Consider the following 6,628-nt stretch of genomic DNA (forward strand, 5'->3'; position numbering starts at 1 on the left):
CGAACGCCACCATCGCCACCGACGCCGTTCACCGCGGCCACAGCCACCGCCTAGCCTTCCCAACTGTCCAGGAGCTCCACCTCCGTTGTCTACGCCTCCTCAAGGACACACGCGCCGCCGGACGCCCCCGAACGCCCACACCGCCGCCTTCTTCAACCTTCGGCCCCGTCGATCGCCGTCGTCGATTCGCCCCCGACAAGACATCTTCGAGACCACTAACCCTCCCAATGGACTCGCGGTGAGCCCCTGAGTCGTTTCCCCCTTCTTCCCTGGTCGCTTTTGACCTCTAGGCCATAACCCCGTCGTGGCCGAGAGCTCCATGCCGCCGCCGTATAGCTCGTCGTCGTTTGAGCTAGCATCTGTCACGGCCGAGCACATATTTGTGCTCCTCGCATCGTCGGGAGTCTGCTGAGACCCTCCACTAGTTTCCCCGTGCACCGGAGCTCCATTCTCGTTGAGGTCCGGAACTCCGGCGCCGCCGCGAGCTCGTTTTCGGTGAGCTCCGGCCACCACAGCCGCTGCCGCTCGCCCAGCTGGATGCGGCGCACCTTTAGCTACCCGTAGGAGCAAACCACGCGTCGAATGGTTCTCCATAGCGAGCACCCGGTGCATCTCCGCCGTCGGCCATGGTCGTCGCCGGCGACACTCCGGCGAGCTGACGTGGCACCGCCATTAGTGGCTAATGACGCCACTAACTACACCCGTAGCTCACTGACACATGGGCCCCGCGCCCTAATTATTCCCAGTTTAGTTTCTGTTTAGATTAGTTATTAACCCAGCTGGTCCCACACGTCAGTTTGACTTGCTGACGTGGCCTTTGACCGGCCCCACACGTTAGTGACTCATGCCAGCGGTGTGTCACTGACCAGTGGACCCCCTGGTCAGGTTTGACCCGAGGCTGCCCTGTTGACTCTGCTGAGGTCAGCATGACGCCATGCTGACGCAATATTCCTTTTCTGGAATTTAGTTTATTTTATAAATAATCAGGAATTCCAGAAAATAGCTAAAACTTCAATAAATCATAGAAATTCAACCGTAACTCAGAATGAAATAATTTATATATGAAAAATGATCAGAAAAATCCAATCTATCCATCTGTACTATTTTCATGCATGTTAGAACAACTTATAGCTGCTGTTTAGCACAAATCACATAAATGACATTTGAATTTCACATATGGAGTTTGAATTTGAATCTTGGATTCAAACCAACTTCATTTAATCTCGTTTAGTTGCATCAGCACAAAACACATTCATATTGCCATGTCATAGCATGCATCATATTGTGCATTGCATTGATCGTGTTTCTTCTGTGTTTGCCGGTGTTGTTCCCCCTCGGTAGACGTTGTACCGATGATGTGATCGTTGACACTGATGAAGACTCAATGTTATCTTCAGAAGTGCCAGGCAAGCAAAACCCCCTTGTTCATTCCGATACAATCCCACTCTCTCGCTCCTGCTCTCTTTTACTGCATTAGGACAACACCGATTCAACTGTTACATGCTGCGGTAGTTGAACCCCTTTATCCTCTGCATGACCTATCATTGCCACAGTAAATAGATGAAACCCACTAGCATGAGTAGGAGTTGTTTGAGCCCTGATGTGCCTACTCATTCATGCTTGTTTGTCATGCCTGCTACTGGTTAGAGTTGAGTCAGGTCTGATTCATCGGGGATGAATCAGAGGCGTGTGAACATGTCCTACTGTGTGTGAGCTAAGTGTGTGAACACGATTTGGTAAAGGTAGCGGTGAGAGGCCATGTAGGAGTACATGGTGGGTTGTCTCATTGCAGCCGTCCTCAGGAACTGAGTTCTGTGTTTGTGATCCATGACCAGTTACTACCACACATTGGGTTTCGGTAACTCGACCCCTCTCGACTTATTAATCAACATGATCTCTGTCCAGGAGTTGCAACTAGTTTCTGGTGTTTGTAGGTAGTGTTAGTAGTCTACCAAGTGGCACCCGGTACAGGTGGGCTTGGGACAGACTAGGCACAGTGGCCCGGTGTACCAAGTGGCACCCGGATGGTGGACTTGGGAACCCTGCACACATCGTTTGGGGCCGTGAGCGACACCCCGGCCGGATCTCCTTGCGGATGGAACCCGAATAGGCGATAAACCTGGATGAGAGACTTGTTTGGTTAGTCAGGTCGTGGCCGACTCCCTCGCCCGGCTTCCGCTTGAAGGTTGCCGAGGTACATGACGTGTACAGGGCGATAAGTGGCGGGAGCGTGTGTGAAGAAGTACACCCCTGCAGGGTTATCATTATCTATTCGAATAGCCGGATTCCTCGGATATGGAAACTTGGACCCCTTGCATAGTTCATAGACAAGTGAAAGTGGATACTCTAAAATACGCAAGATAAGCGTGAGTGCTATGGATGGCGTTCTCGTAGGGAGACGGGAGCGGATCCATAGTGGTGTATTGATATGGTGAATATGTGGACTCGTGTGCGCCACCTCAAAAGAGTTACTTGCAGTCGTAGTTTAGGATAGCCACCGAGTCAAAGCTGGCTTGCTGCAGTTAAACCCCACCATCCCCTTTGTTGATAATGATGCATATGTAGTTAGTTCTGATGTAAGTCTTGCTGGGTACATTTGTACTCACGTTTGCCTATTTTATGTTTTTGTAGAGAGACTTCAGTCTCACTAGTAGTTCCACGTGGACTTCGATGTTGAGCTTGTTACCTCAGCTACGATCTTGTGCCCTCGGCAGGATCTGGTAGATTATCAGGCTTCTTAGCCTTTTTCATTTGTAGATGTCTGTACTCAGACATGTTAAGCTTCCGCTTGTGCTTGACTTGTTTGCTCTGAATGTTGGGTCATGAGACCCATGATTGTAATATCTCGCTCCTCGGAGCCTATTGAATAATGCTTGAGTTGTAGAGTCATGTTGTGATGCCATGTTGTGTTTGCACATATCGAGCATATTGTGTGTATGTTATTGAAATGCTTGGTATGTGTGGGATTTGACTATCTAGTTGTTTATCCTTAGTAGCCTCTCTTACCGGGAAATGTCTCCTAGTGTTTCCACTGAGCCATGGTAGCTTGCTACTGCTCCGGAACACTTAGGCTGGCCGGCATGTGTCCTTCTTCATTCCTGTGTCTGTCCCCTCGGGGAAATGTCACGCGATGAATTCCGGAGTCCTGTTAGCCCGCTACAGCCCGGTTCACTGGAGTCCTGCTAGCCCAGTGCTACAGCCTGGATTCACTCGCTGATGACCGACACGTTCGTTGTTGGGTCATGTATGCCTGTCCCTGTAAGTTAGTGCCACTTTGGGTTTACGACTAGCCATGTCAGCCTGGGCTCCTTATCATATGGATGCTAGCGACACTATCATATACGTGTGCCAAAAGGCGCAAACAGTCCCGGGCAAAGGTAAGGCGACACCCGTGGGGATACCGTGCGTGAGGCCGCAAAGTGATATGAGGTGCTACATGCTAGATCGATGTGGCATTGAGTCGGGGTCCTGACAGCGTTGGTATCAGAGCTTGACTGCCTATAGGATTACCAAGCCAAACTGGTCGAAGTCGAGTCTAGAAATTCTTTAGTTATATAAGGGAATTGATTGTGGGATGGAACGTAAGGCTCTTTTTACTCCTTATACCTTATGCCCTTCTAATCTGAGTCATCTTATCTTTCCTACGGGGTTAAGGAACTAGGCTTTCTCTTCTTTCTATCAGGATCACGTGTTACTAATCCGTAGACTTATAGAATTGTTGGACTTAAGCCTCTGTTCAGTTTCTATTACTTCTGTATGTTAACTGTTGATGTCGAAACCTTGATATTGTGCTTCTGAGTGGCTATGCCACCATTTCTGTAGTATGTCTCCAAACTTTTTGAGCATTTACAGCCATTATGCTGTCCGAGTCATCCCAGGTTTCTAAATAGTCTGATGCATTTGCAAATCCTTTCTTTCCGTTCCCGATGTCCTTTATGGCCAGATTAACCACACTAGACGGTGAGTTGAGGTACTCTATTGCCTCGACAATTATGTTGGAGTTATTATTATGACCCTAGGTGTCTCAGGGGATCATCTAGTAGTCTAGCCATGTTTTGTGATCCTACTGTGATGATTCTGGCCATCATTCCCAAAAGCATCCCGTGATGCCACTTAGTAGTAGGCATTCTACTCCTGGGTTCTGAACCCGAGATTCACCCTACTTACTTCATGTTGATAGTAATTGCTAGTGCCTTTAGGATATTAGTAACCTTGCGATAGTCCTCGAGGTCCATGGTATATCGTTCTTCCAAATACCATGAACCATTCTTGGCAGGAGTTCTTTTGAATCAAAAGATCACAACCAGAGTGCTCTTGATGAGTTCTCCATTCCACATTGTGAATCTGCATGTCCTTCCTTTTCAGCATGGGTTATCCGGAAGAAATATGCTGAATTTGTTCGGCATACTAATCCATGTATCCACAACTCAGAAAATTGTATGTTCCATTGAGTTGTCCCTCTTTAGTTGTATTCCAGTCTTCATCTATCCGTTGATAGTCAAGAGTAATTGTGCATTCGTGTTATCGATGCTTATTATTCTTGTGGTCCGTCAAGCCATTCTATTCAGGATGACTAGGAGAAACAAACTCCAGTACCTCATCCATATTCAGGATTGGGTCAAAGCAGTTGTACTCCGCAGATCAAATACTAATCCAGTTTTTGTTCTGTTCTACCTTGGAGTATTACCATCTTTATATCAAGAATGTCATGGGAATTGCACACCATCCTATGAACTCTTGACACAATGATACTTCTCTCCATCATTATTCATTTCTCGATTCCCATGTTGTTGCAACCGGAATGTCGACAAGTGAATCGTGATGTGTGAAATCAATACTGCTAGCAACTCCGTTGCTTGGTAGTTAAATGGACAACAACCTCATTCTTGGCGTGCTGATTATTGAGTCATCATTCTAAGATTGAGCGTGCTACCTAGTCCTTATTTCTGGTGCACCCTCTGATCAATGAGTTAGGATTGTGTCAATACCTTGCTCTGTTGATCATATCGTCTTGCCCTAAGAAGCAAGATTGTTCTCAAGCTTAGTAACATACCGGTGGTTCGTGATTTTCCGAATATCTTCTCGAAGGTATCACCAGGTTGTCACCTGACTGCTATGTTGAGCTCGTGATCAAGTTGGTTTATCCTGTAAACCACCCTTTCTCCAAGAGTCTATGTTGGGTACCCCTGAGCTAGTTGGCTAAGCTGAACAACAACTTGGAGAGTTGAAAGATGGAAGCTTGTCCGATTTAGTTCATCTTAAGGGATATCTTGTGTGTGTGTGTGTGTGTTGAAGATAGATGATATCTTTATTGGTTGATCCTCGTGATCAATTGTTGGATCTATTATCTTACCCAAACCTTTGATTTGAGTATGGGCTATCGTCAAATCAAATCAGAACCAACGATATTCGTAATGTTGTCTTACTCGTGGTTGATCCCTCGAGCATACACCATTATATCTTTTGGGTCTGACCAATGCTATCACCGTGTTCACTTAACTATGGAATCCCTTTTAAAAGGAAACCCGGATGAATTGTTGTTGAGCCCATCGACAATATCCTTGTCTTCTCCATAATTTTGCTGAACATTAAGCTAGTGTTGGAAACTTTTGAAAGCATTTGTTCATGCTAGCTCATGAAGCATATGTTCGGATGTAAGAAGTGACTTCCTCCAGTTCATGTGCATTTGATGCAAGTTGCCGCCGTGGATTCGAGAAAGTCAATGTTGTTTCCTCTGGAATCGTCCCAAGTCAGTCATGCATGTGCAAAGTATACTATGGTTTGGTAGATTAATTACCTCCACTCCATATGTATTCCGTAGCACCCCAAGCCACTAATTGATTTGTTCAAGGAGAAGGAGTTCCTTCATAAGAGCTAATCCGGACTTATGAAAGAACTTCGATATCCTGAATGATGGTTCCCTACCCGAACTCGGTAGTGTTTTATTGTAAGACTACCATGTGATCATGTTTGCCTGGAACAGCGTGTTCACACGTGCGTAGCAGAACCAGCTCATGCTTTGGAGCTTGCTATCGTAGTTCATTTCCCGAGAATCTCGCAACGTCATCTTGTCGATTTGTGTTGCAAACTTTCATTTTTCTTCCTAGACTCGATGAGTCTGGAATATCCTGACACCAACCAGATCTGAATCTCAGGCTGATATGATGGTTGGAACATTTCTCCAAGAACTATAATATTGGTCCCTCGATAACTGGTAAAGTGGATGTCGTGGCCAGCACCACCCAGCCGAAAGACCTATTATTGTAGTATCTTGATTGAAGAAGTTGGCCACCTCCCCATAAGGATTTCGTAGGATTTACCTCCCTAGTTGTTCCTTATGGATTTTTGTGTTTCCGAAGTCCGACCTTTACTTGATGTTCTAGATACCAGACCATTTCTATGAATGGGTTACACTAGCACATCAAGGAGAACATTAGAAGCGGAGTGCTAAATGTCTCTCGGTCGATCATCCAGATTTTATTTCCTTGGCCCCGCCAAGGGTGAAATCTGAGAAAGTGTTGTCTTCCTTTGCATCTGCATCATCCATCATCATTCATCATGGTAGCAAGTTGTGTTGCCAGGATCCTTGACACGGATATTGGTAAAATCTTGGTGATTATGGTAGTTC

This window comes from Triticum aestivum, chromosome 7B (genome assembly GCF_018294505.1).
Source record: "Triticum aestivum cultivar Chinese Spring chromosome 7B, IWGSC CS RefSeq v2.1, whole genome shotgun sequence".
Classification (NCBI taxonomy): Eukaryota; Viridiplantae; Streptophyta; class Magnoliopsida; order Poales; family Poaceae; genus Triticum; species Triticum aestivum.